Genomic DNA, 14,170 nt, shown 5'->3' with positions numbered 1-14,170 from the left:
TCATATGTCATGAAAATATTATTCTTTCGACTTTTTCCCTAACCATTTAAAAATGCAAAAATCGGCTAGGCACAATGGCTCACGACTATAATTCTAGCACTTTGGGAGGCCGAGGAATGGGAGGATCACTTGAACCCAGGAACAGGAGATGAGCCTGGGCAACACAATGAGATCCTGTCTCTACAAAAAGTTTTTGAAGAAATTAACCAGGCATGGTGGTGCACTCCTGTGGCCCCAGCTACTCTGGTGGCTAAGGTGGGAGGACTGCTTGAGCCAGGGGAGGTGAAGGCTGCAGTGAGCCAGGGTAGCTCACTGCACTCCAGCCTGGGTGACTGAGTGAGACCCTGTCTCATAAATAAATAAAAACATAAATAAATAACATTTTAAAATAAAAATGCAGGCCTGGTGCGGTGGCTCACGCCTGCAATCCCAGCACTGTGGGAGGGCAAGGCAGGGGATCACTTGAGCAAAGGAGTTCGAGACCAGCTTGGCCAATGTGCTGAAAACCCATCTCTACAAAATACAAAAATTATCCTGGCGTGATGGCCTGTGCCTATAATCCCAGCTGCTCAGGAGGCTGAGACAGGAGAATCATTTCAACCCGGGAGGTGGAGATTGCAGTGAGCCAAGTTCTCCCCACTGCACTCCAGCTTGGGCAATAGAGTAAGACCCCATATCAAAAAAATAAATAAATACAAATGCAAAAACTAGGCCCGGCATGGTGTCTCATTCCTGTAATCCCAGCACTGTGGGAGGCCGAGGCGGGCAGAGCACGAGGTCAAGAAATCGAAACCATCTTGGCCAACATGGCAAAACCTCGTCTCTGATAAAAACATAAAAATTAGCTGAGTGTGGTGGTGTGCACCTGTAGTTCCAGCGACTTGGGAGGCTCAGACAGGAGAATCGCTTGAACCTGGGAGGTGGAGGTTGCAGTGAGCGGAGATCATGCCACTGCACTCCCACTTGGGCAACAGAGCAAGACTCCATCTCAAAAAAATAAAATGCAAAATCTATTCTTAGCAGTGGGCTGAACAAAAACAGGCGGTGGGCCTCAGCCACTCTGAGACCACTCTGACTCTGGTCTGAGAGGAGCTGACCTCTGTTCTAAGGGCTTCATGTTTCAGATTTTGAACTTCCTCAAAAGTTTGATCTCTCTGAGAACTGGTCTACAAGTTTTATTTCTTAGGTCAGCTATACCCTTTATAAGAGAAAGTTGTGTGTCCTCCTTACCCCTTATCCTCCTAACAGTGCATTGGTGGGAGCAGGTGGGGGGAAGAAGTGGAGGGAGGTGCTATATGGAGATCGTAAAATTCTCTGAGGCCCCAAGCACAGGTACTGTTGGCATCGTAGGACGCCTGTGAAGGCGGGCGTCCTATGATGATCAAAGTACAAAAGAAGCCTAGCCCTGTCTCTCCCTGACTTACATATAAATCTTTCTAAGGGTATAACAGAGCCTTAGAAGTAGGGCATTTTGGCCTCTGTTGGCATATTATGAATTCATACACTTTGTGGAGTGGAGAATTGGTAGTGACTTCCCTTTTCCCACCCCTTGATTATTATCAAAGAATAAAAGTCTCTTGTGGCAGTGAATCTTGGCAGTAAAGCAAGCTTCAAATGCTGACCATGGGATTCCCACAGATTTAAAGGTAAGCCGTGACTTTCAGTAGTTCTTAACATGCTTCCCTAGGATTTGGAACGAAACTGAGAAAATGAAGAAATCTCATGTCAGAATAAGAAATCCTTTTGCAAGTTATATGGTTTGCAATCTTTGCTTTCCACAGAGTTACAGGAGGGCCTAATCTAGTTGTCAGTAGATAGATCATTAAAATAGTTTTTGATGAGCTATAACTATGTGATTTTAGATATCTGTTGTCACCTCGCTGTAACAAAACTCCTTCTGTTCCTACCAACTTTTTTAAGAAAGTTTCTCAGCACTTACAGCCAGTGGTGTGCTGGTAAGTGTTTGATAATTGACTAGAGGAAGTGGTGAGTGCTAATTTGCCAATTTCTGTAGTGTACGTACTTCCAGCTTGGCTGATTTCAAGCTACTGATGAGATGTCCCTGAACATGGAGCTGAGAACAGATGAGCAATATTTCTATCACGCAGATACAATAGGTGTAAATAATCTCAAAAGCATAGATAACAGTAAAGTGTAGTGAGATAATTAGGGAGTGATGAGTTTTGAGTATTTATTTCCTTTGTTTTTAATATAATTGTATGTTCATATAATTTTATTATTATTCGAGACAGAATCTTGCTCTCTCACCCACGCTGGATTGCGGTGGCTCGATCTCCACTCACTGCCACCTCCATCTCCTGGGTTGAAGCAATTCTCCTGCCTCAGTCTCCCAAGTGGCTGGGATTACAGGCGCCCACCACCACACCCAGCGAATTTTTGTATTTTTAGTAGAGATGGGGTTTCACCATATTGGCCAGGCTGGTCTCAAACTCCTGACCTCAAGTGATCCATCTGCCTCAGCCTCCCAAAGTGCTGGGATTACAGGTGTGAGCCACTGTGCCCGGCTCATATAATTTAATTTTTAATAATAGTTATGTTTCACAACTGGCTAACAATATTTTTGTTTGCTTTTTTAAAAATAGGGTCTCTCTCTGTAGCCCAGGCTGGATTGCAGTGGCAAAATTATTGCTGATTGTAGCTTTGACCTTCTAGGCTCAAGAGATCCTCCCACCTCAGCCTCCTGAGTAGTTGGGACTAGACATATCCCAGCTAATTAAATTTTTTTTTTTGTTAAAGACAGAGTCTTACTATGTTGCTCAGGCTGGGTTTGAATGCCTGGGCTCAAGCAGTCCTCTCAACTTAGCCTCCCAAAGTGCTGGGATTATAGGTATGAGCCATGGCACCCAGCCACAGAATTTCTAAAAATTGACTTTCATGAGCCACTACAAGATGGCTTTAGCACACCACGGTTTGACAGCTATAAAAAATAAAAAACAGGAATAAAACTGTTGCTAAAACCGATTTCGTTCTAGCAATATTCATTGAGGTTTTTTTGTTTTTTTTTTAGACGGTCTCACTCCATCACCCAGGCTGGAGTGCAGTGGTACAATCTCTGCTCACTGCAACTTCTGCCTCCCAAGTTCAAGCAATTCTTGTGCCCCAGCGTCCTGAGTAGCTGGAATTACAGGTGTGCACCACCATGCCCAGCTAATTTTAGTATTTTTAGTACAGATGCGGTTTTGTCATATTGGCCAGGCTGGTCTCCAAATCCTGACTTCAAGTGACCCACTCGCATTGGCCTTCCAAAGTGCTGGGATTGACCCAGGTACGGTGGCTCACGCCTGTAATCCCAGCACTTTGGGAGGCTAAGGCGGGTGGATCATGAGGTCAGGAGTTCAAGACCAACCTGGCCAAGATGTGAAATTCCGTCTCTACTAAAAATACAAAAAATTAGCCGGGCATGATGGTGGGTGCCTATAATCCCAGCTACTTGGGAGGCTGAGGCGGAGAATTGCTTGAAGCCAGGAGGTGGAGGTTGCAGTGAGCTGAGATTGCGCCACTGCACTCCCACCTGGGCGACAGAGGGAGCGAGACTCGGTCTCAAAAAAACAAAAACAAACAAACAAACAAATAACAAAGTGTTGGGATTACAGGCATGAGCCACCCTGCCTCCCCTCATGGAGGTTTAAGTGAGCTAATTGGAGAGAAAAAATTGCCCCAGCCACCTAATTAAGACAGGTGTTTCTAAAACAATTTTACTTTTTCTGTTTAATAATTATTTATCAAAGTTTGTAGGACTGGCTTATGTGATTGGATGTTTGTCTCCTCCAAATCTTATGTTGAAATGTGATTCCCAGTGTTGGAGATGTGGCCTGGAGGTGATTGGATCTTGGGGGCAGATCCTTCCCGAATAGTTTAACATTACCCACTTGGTGATAAATGAATTCTCACTCTCAGTTCACGTTCAGTCTGGTTGTTTAAGAGACTGGGACCTCCACATTCCCTGTCTCTTGCCATGTGAGGTGCCTACTCCCACTTTACCTTCTGCCGTTATTGGAAGCTTCCTGAGCCTCTCACCAGAAGCAAATGCTGGAACCATGCTTGTATAGCCTGCAGTACTGTGAGCCAATGAAACCTCTTTTCTTTATAAATTACCCAGTCTCATGTATTTATAGCAACACAAACAGCCTGACACAGTAAGTATATACTTATGCCAAACTGTATATCTTAAATATGTATAGCTTATTTTATGTCAGTTTTACCCTAATAAAGCTGTTTAAATTGTTGTAGGACTTTTTAAAAGAGTCATCAGTCAGCCTCTGAAGCATAAAAAAAGTATATTATGATAAAATTTTGTGGCGGAACATGGAGTAGAAATTTGAGTTCAAGTAGAAAAAGAAACGATGCAAAATGCCTCTTAGAAAAGGGCTTGTTCATGTATTTTTTAAATGGATGGTTGTGGGTATTGAATTGCTAGGGCATTTCATTTAACTGGATACATTTAAAAGAGTGATGTAATTGTTTTACTTAAGTGTATACATTTACAATATGCCAGAAATTACAATCTTTGTAACTATATGAACTTTTGATTAAAAATGTAAAGCTATCAACTAAAAACTGTGTCAAGGAGTACATGGTTTTAAAATAATTACTTAGAGAGTACACTAGCAAAAAAAAAAAAAAGACTGAAAACAGCTAGTTTAGACAGTTAATGGAAGTTCTTCTATAAAACTATCTCAACCTCCTGAAATTAAGGAAATAATTTTCCCTTCCCCAAGTTCTGAGAATCTCTGAAGGGATGCAAATGTTTGAGTATAATTATTTGCGGATGTTTGGGTCTTTAACCTGGGCTCCATGATTGAGGACAGAGGATATTTGAATGGTCAGTTCTCCTGCAGGTTATGTCTCTGCATAAATTGTCTTGGAGCAAGAAACTTAAGATTCTTTCTTTATATCCACAAAAAGAGGATATTTGGGGGATCCTCCTTTGGGGGGATCCTGACCCCCAAAGTGTTAAAAATGATTTGTCTAAAACCTGAGATTTTTGAGAAGTTTTACTGGGTTCTTCTTTGGCTTCCAAAAAACAAAATGCAGTACTCAAAGGTTTGTAATACTGAATAGGAGTTCTTAATTTCCTGCATGGGGCTGAAGTACAAAAACCCAACCAACCAAACAAAACCCACAGTGTTTAGGGCCAGAAGTTCTTCATTAAAATCCTGTTTCCAGGACTTGCCAATTGGAGGAAAGTTTGTGAGTCCCTTTGCTCCGCCTTAAAATGGAGATAATTCCCTCTTGAAGTAAATAGGAGAATGAAATATAGTAATGTGGTGGGCACCATTAATACACACTCAATTCTGTGTATTCTAACCTGAGATTGAGTGAGTCTGAGAGATGTCATTGGTCAAATACTTCACATCCTCCCACTAGCTTCCTTTCAAGCAAAAGGAAGTGATCCAGGACTCAACGGGCAGCCCTCTCCTATGGAGCTAAAAAATGAGCTGAAACCCAGCCTACAGCAGAGGTGAAGGTGTCCCTCCCCCTTTTCTCAGACTTCTTAGGCCAAAGTTAATCAAGGCTGGGTCCACACCTGGTATATCCAGAGACACCTTAAATGCCCTCTTCTCCTGGAAGCCTCCATCATCTTCTTCTTTTAGTTCTCATTTCTTCCTGCCTTGAGATTTCTAGGATTCCATCTGTCCTCTTTGGGCAGGCATCCCTTTGTCATTCATGTTAGTTTTAGGTTAAGAGCACAGTCTTTAAAGTTAGAGAGACCTCGACTGCAATCTTGACTGTGTGGCATGGAGCAAGACACTTTTTCTTTCTGTGCCTCAGCTCTCTCATGTGTAATTTGAAGGACATTATAGTTCTTAACACCACAAGAATGTTAAGACTACAGTGCAATATGGAGCATCAAAGTATTATCTATTTTTATAATCAAGGGGGTCGCCCCATAAGAGTCTCAAGTTATTTCCCTCCCCAACAGCTCCTCACACATGGTAAATAACACGTAATCACATTACTATTTTCAGAACAGAATAGGGATTGGGCTGTAGGGCTATCTCCCAGAATGGTGCCAACCCTTTCTGGTCTTCCTCACTTTATGCAAATCTCTCTCCAGTTACAGATAATGACAGCCTGGAGTTTCCAGGGGCCATGGAATGTCCAGCCGCTGCCTTGCATAACCACAGAAATACTAGGCCCAGAAGGATCCTCTCAAATCATCCAATCCAACAGTACCCCCATTGTAAGATAGGCAAACCGAGGTCCACATGGTGAGTCAGCATCCACCACAGGCATTTTGAGGAATTCTAAAAATAACACCTCCAATTACTGTTTCCACTTGCTTTGCTTTATTTTTTGTCATGACATTTTTCTTACGTGCCATCATGCACTTATTCTTTTACTTGTTTATTTCCTGTTTCCTTTGCCAGATGTAAGTTTCACGAGGGCAAGAACATTGTCATGTTCAAAAATGCATCCCTTGCACCTTGTCCAAGGTCTGGCACAAATTACGTTCAGTAAATACGTGTCATATGGATAATTGGATGAATGCCATTTGGACGTTTTCCCTTAAAGGCTCAGATGTAGCAATTCACTCACTTGGTCAATTATCCAAAAAGCATCTGATGAATATCTTGCCTGTGAGAAGCTTTTCAATAAATTCTGTCCAGCAAGACCCGTCCATGTTCTTAAGCAGCTCCCTGATCAGTGGACAATAGCTGCCAGTTACACAGTAGACTGGGGATCTACTATATGCCAAGCTGTGGGCTGGCAGTTTATATGCATCTTCTCTGTTCTTGCCATTGCAAGGAAACATGCCTCACTCAGGACTCCTTAAGAAAAAGCTTAGGAGTTATTGGGAGGACCAAGAGGGCTAAAAACCAAAACTGAAAGGAAAACATCAAGAACTGAGATGATGCCATAGGCTAGCAGACTTACCTCTTGCTCTTTAAGCCTGATTGGTCTTTCTTTAAGAGTGTCTCTTCTTTTTCCTAGACGTGTACCTCTCTTTTACTGACTTACTGGTTCTCTCTTCTAATCTAAATTTGGGGAGGGGCCCACAAGACTGATTGGCTTGGCCAATGGCCTTCCTTATTCCTTAAGTGAGCACCTGCAGCCCAGACCACTTTTTGGATTACTGTTTGGCCTAGAGGGTGAACATTTGACTTCTCACATACCCTGAGCAGAGGGTATGTTTAATCAGAACAGAGTGTTGAGCATCATCTTCACTTGGACGCTGTGAAGTAAGTAGTTTTATCTCTATTTTAAAGATGAGAAAACAGACTGAGACAGGAGAAATGACAACAGAACTGTAACTGTAACAAAGCTGCCCTAACCTACGACAAACCGATGACTGAGAAATCCATTGCTGTTTGCCACTGAAATTTGTGGGTTGTTTGTTACATAGCAAAAGGTGACTGATACATGATTAAAACTCAGGTTTCTTTGATTCTGTCTGCCTCACCATGCTGTCTCAACTGAGTTTACAGCCCTGATGGCTGTTCCTGATTCCCAAGTGTTCTGTCCTAAAAGGAGCAGAGAGAAATATTGTATTCATCCATTCTCTGCTGTTATAACAGAATCCTGCACTGCTGGTGTTCTGCATATACTGACATTACTTGATGCTAGATTGTATATTGATTGACTTGTTTATCTTCTGTCTCCTCTGTGAGATTAGAATTTGCTCTTTAGTCATTTTATTCATTTATATCCATACCACCTGGACCAGTTTCTGGCATATAATAAATGCTTGAAGAATATTTATCAAATAGATGATTGATTGAATGAAAAAATGATGATAAAAAGGAAAGTGGAGAAAACTTTTCATCTTAAAACCAAGCCCTGAGTCCTTTAAGGTCAGAATAAAGAATTTCTAGGTAGGGACAGGAAGTTTAGTACATGATTGGGTCAAGAATCAAAGTAAGAAAACTTGAAGGTGTGAGGCTGGGCACAGCGGCTCATGCCTGTAACCCCAGCCTTCTGGGATGCCATGGCGGGAGGATCACTTGAGCCCAGGAGTTTGGGACCAGCTTGGGCAACATGATGAGACTCCTTCTCTACAAAAAATAAAATAAAAATAGCCAGGCCTGGTGGCATGCACTTGTAGTCTCAGCTACTCAGGAGGTTGAGGTGGGAGAATTGCTTCAGCCCAGGAGTGACTGACTGCAGTGAGCTACGATAGCGCCACTGCACTCCAGCCTGGATGACAGAGCAAGGACCTGTCTCTAAAATAACAAAGGCCAGGCACGTTGACTCACGCCTGTAATCCCAACACTTTAGGAGGCCGAGGTGGGTGGATCACCTGAGGTCGGGAGTTCAAGACCAGCCTGACCAACATGGTGAAACCCTGTCTCTACTAAAAATACAAAATTAGCTGGGTGTGGTGGTGCATGCCTGTAAATTCCAGCTACTCAGGAGGCTGAGGCAGGAGAGTCACTTCAACCTGGGAAGTGGAGGTTGCAGTGAGCCTAGATAGTGCCATCGTACTCCAGACTGAGCATTAAGAGTGAAACTCTGTCTTAAAAATAAAATAAAAGAGGCCAGGAGTGGTGGGTCACGCCTGTAATCCGAGCACTTTGGGAGGCCAAGGCAGGTGGATCACAAGGTCAGGAGATCAAGACCATCCTGACCAACATGTTAAAACCCCGTCTCTACTAAAACACAAAAATTTTGCGGGGTGTGGTGGTGCGCGCCTGTAATTCCAGCTGCTCGGGAGGTTGGGACAGGAGATTCGCTTGAACCCGGGAGGCACAGGTTGCAGTGAGCTGAGATTGTACCACTGCACTCCAGCCTGGCGACAGAGCAAGACTCTGTCTCAGAAAATAAATAAAAATAAATTAAAATAAAATAAAATACAACAGCAATAAAAAAATAAACAATAAAAATAATACAAATAAAAAATTAAAATATCGTATCACGACTATTTACATTTACATTGTATTAGGTGTTTAGAGATGACTTAAAGAATGTGGGAGGATTGCATAGATTATATGCAAATACTATACCATTTTATACAAGGGATTTGAGCTTCCCTGGCTTTTCATATCTGCCAGGGGTCCTGGAACCAACCCCCTATGGATACTGAGGGATAGTAATGGTTATACTCAGAGGTCCATCCACCCACTGTCATGCCTGGCATCATCCACCCTACATAGAGAGAGGGTTTGCAGAAAAACCTGATCATTAGGCACAGAACACAGAAAACCAGTTTCCTGACTCCCTCTGGTGTAAAGGGAAGAACAGGGAGGTTGGAGTGGAAAGCTGAAGTGGAAAGACAGACACTCCAGATATTTTTTAACTTTGATTATTCCAGCTGACAAGACACACCACACCCCAACCTGTATTGAGCGTGAGTTGCTTCCTTCTCCAAGCCTCGGTTTCCTTATCTGTAATATGGGGACAATGTTTATACCTACCTCCCTGGGGCTGTTGCGACAACAAGATGAAGTCAGGTAGATGAAAATTGTATGTCACTGTAATGTCCAATGCCTTTTTTTTTTTTTTTTTTTTTTTTTTGTGGGACAGAGTCTCACTCTGTTACCCAGGCTGGAGTACAGTGGTGCGATCTTGGCTCACTACAACCCCTGCCTTCCAGGTTCAAGCAATTCTCCTGCCTCAGTAGGAGTAGCTGGGACTGAAGGCATGCCTCACCACTCCTAGCTAATTTTTGTATTTTTAGTAGAGACAGTGTTTCTCCACGTTGGCCAGGCTGGCCGCAAACTGCTGATTGCAGGTGGATCCACCTGTCTCAGCCTCACAAAGTGCTGGAATTACAGCATGAGCCACCTCACCCGCCTCCAGTGCACTTTTTATTGCAGTCTGCGAAGGAATAGCGTATGGAGTCAAACTGACCTAGGTTGGAGTTCAGCGCTATATTCCCTGGCATCATGGCTTTGGGTAAATGTCCCTTCTCTGAGCCTCAGTATCTGCATGTGTTCAGTGAGGCTATTAATAGTATCTCAACTCACAGGCTTGTTTTAGAAATTAAATAAGGATTAAATTATATAAGTGCCTGTCATACAGTAGATACTCAGCAAATGTTCAGCCCCAAACACAGACACACACACACACACACACACACACACACACACACACAACACTTAAAACAACCTGGCTAACAAAGGGGTTTTCAGTTTGCAGGAGAAAACAGGCAGCTAATGAGCTCTCTCTCCAGTTTCCCTTCTAAGAGAGGAACTCACTGGCCAGAGCCCAGGCTGGTCACCGATGTAGAGGGCAGGCAGCCAACTGCAAGCCTTCCACATGGTGTTTCAAAAAAAGTGTGAGCACAGAGTTGCGTAACCTGTCCCTGAGACACGTGTCTGTACTGAAGTGTCTTCATCAAATATTCCCCAAAAGGAAACATGTGAGCAGGGCAGTAGGGCAGCCTGGGGGAGGAGGAAGGGAGAGTGGGAGGGATCTAGAGAACACGAGAGCAGGGGTGAGAGGAGGAAGAGAAGGAACCACGTTTAATATGCTCCTACTATGGGCCAGCCACCAGGCTTGTTCTGTCTGATATATTGTTAGATCCTTGCCATAAATCTGAGACCAGGCATTTCCGTTCCCACATTCCAAAGGAAGAAATAATAACAATAATATGAACATTGCTGGTGTTGACGTAGTGCCTACTGCGTCTCAGGCAGTGGACTAAGTACGCATTGGACCCTCAGGACAGCACATAACATGGGTACTATTCTGAACCCCATTTTATAGAAGAGGAAACCAACCTGAGGCTCAGAGACATGGAGTAACTTTCCCAAGGTCACCCAGCAGGACAGCAAGGCAGCAGGAGAGCCAGGATTCGAATCTAATCAGGGCTCTCAAGCCTATGGACCTATGGGAGAACATTTCCCAAGGGATTTATGGGGGTGGATCCAGAGAGTGACCTTAGCGATTGTCCTCACATGCCCACAGTGGGGCCCCAGTGTGAGAGTGACGAAAGAGACCAAGTGACCAGAAGCAATCCCTTTCCCTCCACCCAGAGGACAGTTTGTCCCAGCTTGTGGCTGTTCGTCACTCTCCCTCTGACCTAAAGTTAAACATTTCATTCATAAGTTTGGAACCACAGACTTGGCAGCGTAGGAAGCACCCTCGGAGACCAGCTATTCTAGTCTAACCCCCTCATATTACAGACAGAAAAAAACCCTGTAGCTGGAAGAATGTGACACGCCAAGGTCACAGAGCAGCTTTCTGTTAGATGAAGGGGCTGATTTAGGGTCAACTACCGATCATCTTGTGCTGTAGTTACCATAGGTGGGTGCACCTCAGAATCACTGGGGGAGCTCTTTAAATACACAGATTTCCACACTCTGCTTCCGGAGATTTAGACTTAGATCTGCAAACAAGGACTGGGAATCTGAATATCCAACATGTTCCTCAGGTGATTCAGAAGGCACAGGGCCATCACAGCATATGCAAGTCAGAGTCCAATATCCCTCTTTCATTTGATAGTTTGGGATACTGGGACCCACCAGGGGACTTGCCCAAGGTCACATAGCAAGCCAGTGGGGCTGTAGTTCAGACTCTGTGGTCAGAAGTAGACTGCTTGTAGTCACATTTCAAAATGGACCAAGTAAGCTAAACAAGGGGGTTGCCATGATTTTCCCCAGCCCTTGGTTTCCTTCTTGGATCCAAATTAAGACACAGGATGGTATACATTCCCAAAGCTTGGCAAGGTGGGAATCCGAGAACTGAACTCGCAAAAGGAAAAGGAAAGGGTAGGAGTCGTTAGCTTACACACCCAGTGGGGTTTTCCCAGAGGTGAGCTCCGGACTCCAGGGATGACATCAGACATTCCAGCCAGCGTTAATGTCGAAAGCTACCTGTGTTTTTCATTTCAGCAGAATGGGTAGGGAGGGCCTTCCCCATTGGGAGGAGATGGGGTAGAGTGGGCCCAGCTGTGACATGAAGGAAGCAGACTCCAGGAAGAGCCACGCATTCCAGCACCTGTAAGGAAGACAGCTGCCCTGGGTACTGTCAACTCCTGCAGCCCTTTTCCTAAGCCTTTCCTCCCACTTCTCCCAAATCCCTCACCCCAGGGCTAACTGAGCAGAGAGATTCACTGCTCCTTTTCCACTTCCTGCTATTTCACCACCTGACTATCTTACTGTCTCTCTTCCTTCATTTCCTTCTCCGTCCCTCCCTTCCTCCCTTCTTGTCTTTTCTTTCATTATAAAATGGCATCATGGCTGGACACAGTGGCTTATGCCTGTAATCTTAACATTCTTGGGAGGCCAAAGTGGGAGGACTGCTTGAGCCCAGCGTTCAAGATCAGCCTGGGAAACATAGGGAGACCCCCATCTCTACAAAAAACTAAAATGAAATGAAAAACAAAAAAGCCAGGTGTGGGCTAGGTGTGGTGACTCATGCCTGTAATCCCGGCACTTTGGGAGGCTGAGGCAGGAGGATCACTTGAGGTCAGGAGTTCAGCCCAGCCTGGCAAACATGGTGAAACCCTGCCTCTACTAAAAATACAAAACTTAGCTGGGCATGGTGGCACATGCCTGTAATCCCAGCTACTTAGGAGGCTGAGGCATGAGATTCACTTGAACCCAGGAGGCGGAGGTTGCAGTGAGCCAAGATCGCAACAGAGAAAGACTCCATTTCAGAAAAAGTCAGGTGTGGTGGCACATGCCTGTGGTCCCAGCTATTCGGGAGGCCAAGGCTTGAGCCTGGGAGTTTGACAGTGCAGTGAGCCGTGATTGCACCACTGCACACCAGGATGGGTGACGGAGTGATACCGTTTCAAAGAACCAGACTAAACCAAACCAAAACAAAACAAATATGCATCTTGATGTTTGGAGTCAGATATCCTGAATTTGAATCTCAGCTCTGCTCCCTGTGAGCTCTCTGACCTAGAGAGTCACACTACCTCCCCCCGCCCAGCCTAGTTTCCTCACCTATAAAAAGGGGGATAATAGCTATATTTTCAGATTGTGAGGATTAAACAAGATCATGTAGACACTTAAGAAACATGTTTTCTCAGAAACACTAGATCATGTGCATAATCAGTGAACTAGAGGAATTTGAATACATATTTGTTGAACTGAATAGAGGTGCCTAATAGAATGATTGAGCTGGAAAGCACCTAAGAAATCTTTGGGCCTTAATAACTCCCAAACTGGAGTCCAAGAGAATTGTTCAGGGTATTTCCAAATGATAAGGACAATCGCACACTCTCAATAAAGTCTCAAGTTTGTTTACTTTTGTCTGGAATTGTATCAGCTCAAGGTGATAACGTGACTATCACAAGCTCTTCAGAAATTCTGATTGGTGGTTACAAGGCTCTTTGATAAATTTTTTTTAATGAAAAATTACTGGAAGGTAGATTAAATGGTGGAAAACATTAATCATGTCCAACTTCTCATTTCATAAACAGGGAAGCTGAGGTTTAAAGAAGGAAGTGGCTTGCTGGTCACACCGGGTGGCATAGCTGGCTCTAAAACACAAGATTCTTTTCCTAGAACCAGTTACTTCCCTTCTTTCCACTCTAGAGAGGGGGAACCCAGGAAGTTGAGGGCTTTTGGTCCGCTGGAGTAGGAATAACTGAGTCATCGATTTGCTGTTGCTTTCTCTGTTCTTGACTCATTCAGCAAATATTTACTGACTGTCCACTCTTCGGATTTGGAAAATAAATAAAATAGTCATGGCAGTAGAGAGGGTCAGGATTTACCCTCAGGTGCGACTTCACAACCTGTGCTTTTTTCCACTGGACACCCACATTTTAAAACACCCACTACTCTGCCTTCTGATATAGTTCCACTGTGTCTCAGCGCAGGGACTGTCTTATATGTGCATGTTCTAGCCTTCCTGCCACCCATTAGTGCGAAATCAATGTTGTGAGTCTTGGGGAAACACCTGCATTTTCATCCTGACTTTGCCACTAACTGTGTCTTTGAGCCAGTATGTTGCTTTCCTTCTCTGGCCATTAGCTTAACTATCTGTATGGCGGGAATAGTGGCAAACTCCTATGTGGAGGAGCTTGCAGGTTCATGTCAAGTTATCAGACTCTAGGGGAAAACATTGAGAATCTAGTCTGAAAATGGAGACATCGTTTATCACCTCGTTAATTCCCAAACCGTCACCGCGTCCTAAGCCACTCCACTTCCCTCTCCCCTAGTCGCCTTCCTTTAAAAACAAATTTCCCTGCAGAGGGCGCGCAAGCTCTGCGGCTTTCGTTTCTCATTTCCGTTCGTCTTCACTCTTCTTTCTG

Source organism: Sapajus apella, unplaced genomic scaffold (assembly GCF_009761245.1).
Source record: "Sapajus apella isolate SASKATOON/1434 unplaced genomic scaffold, GSC_monkey_1.0 scaffold137, whole genome shotgun sequence".
In the NCBI taxonomy this organism is placed as follows: domain Eukaryota; kingdom Metazoa; phylum Chordata; class Mammalia; order Primates; family Cebidae; genus Sapajus; species Sapajus apella.
Note: the sequence above shows the minus strand (reverse complement) of the source record.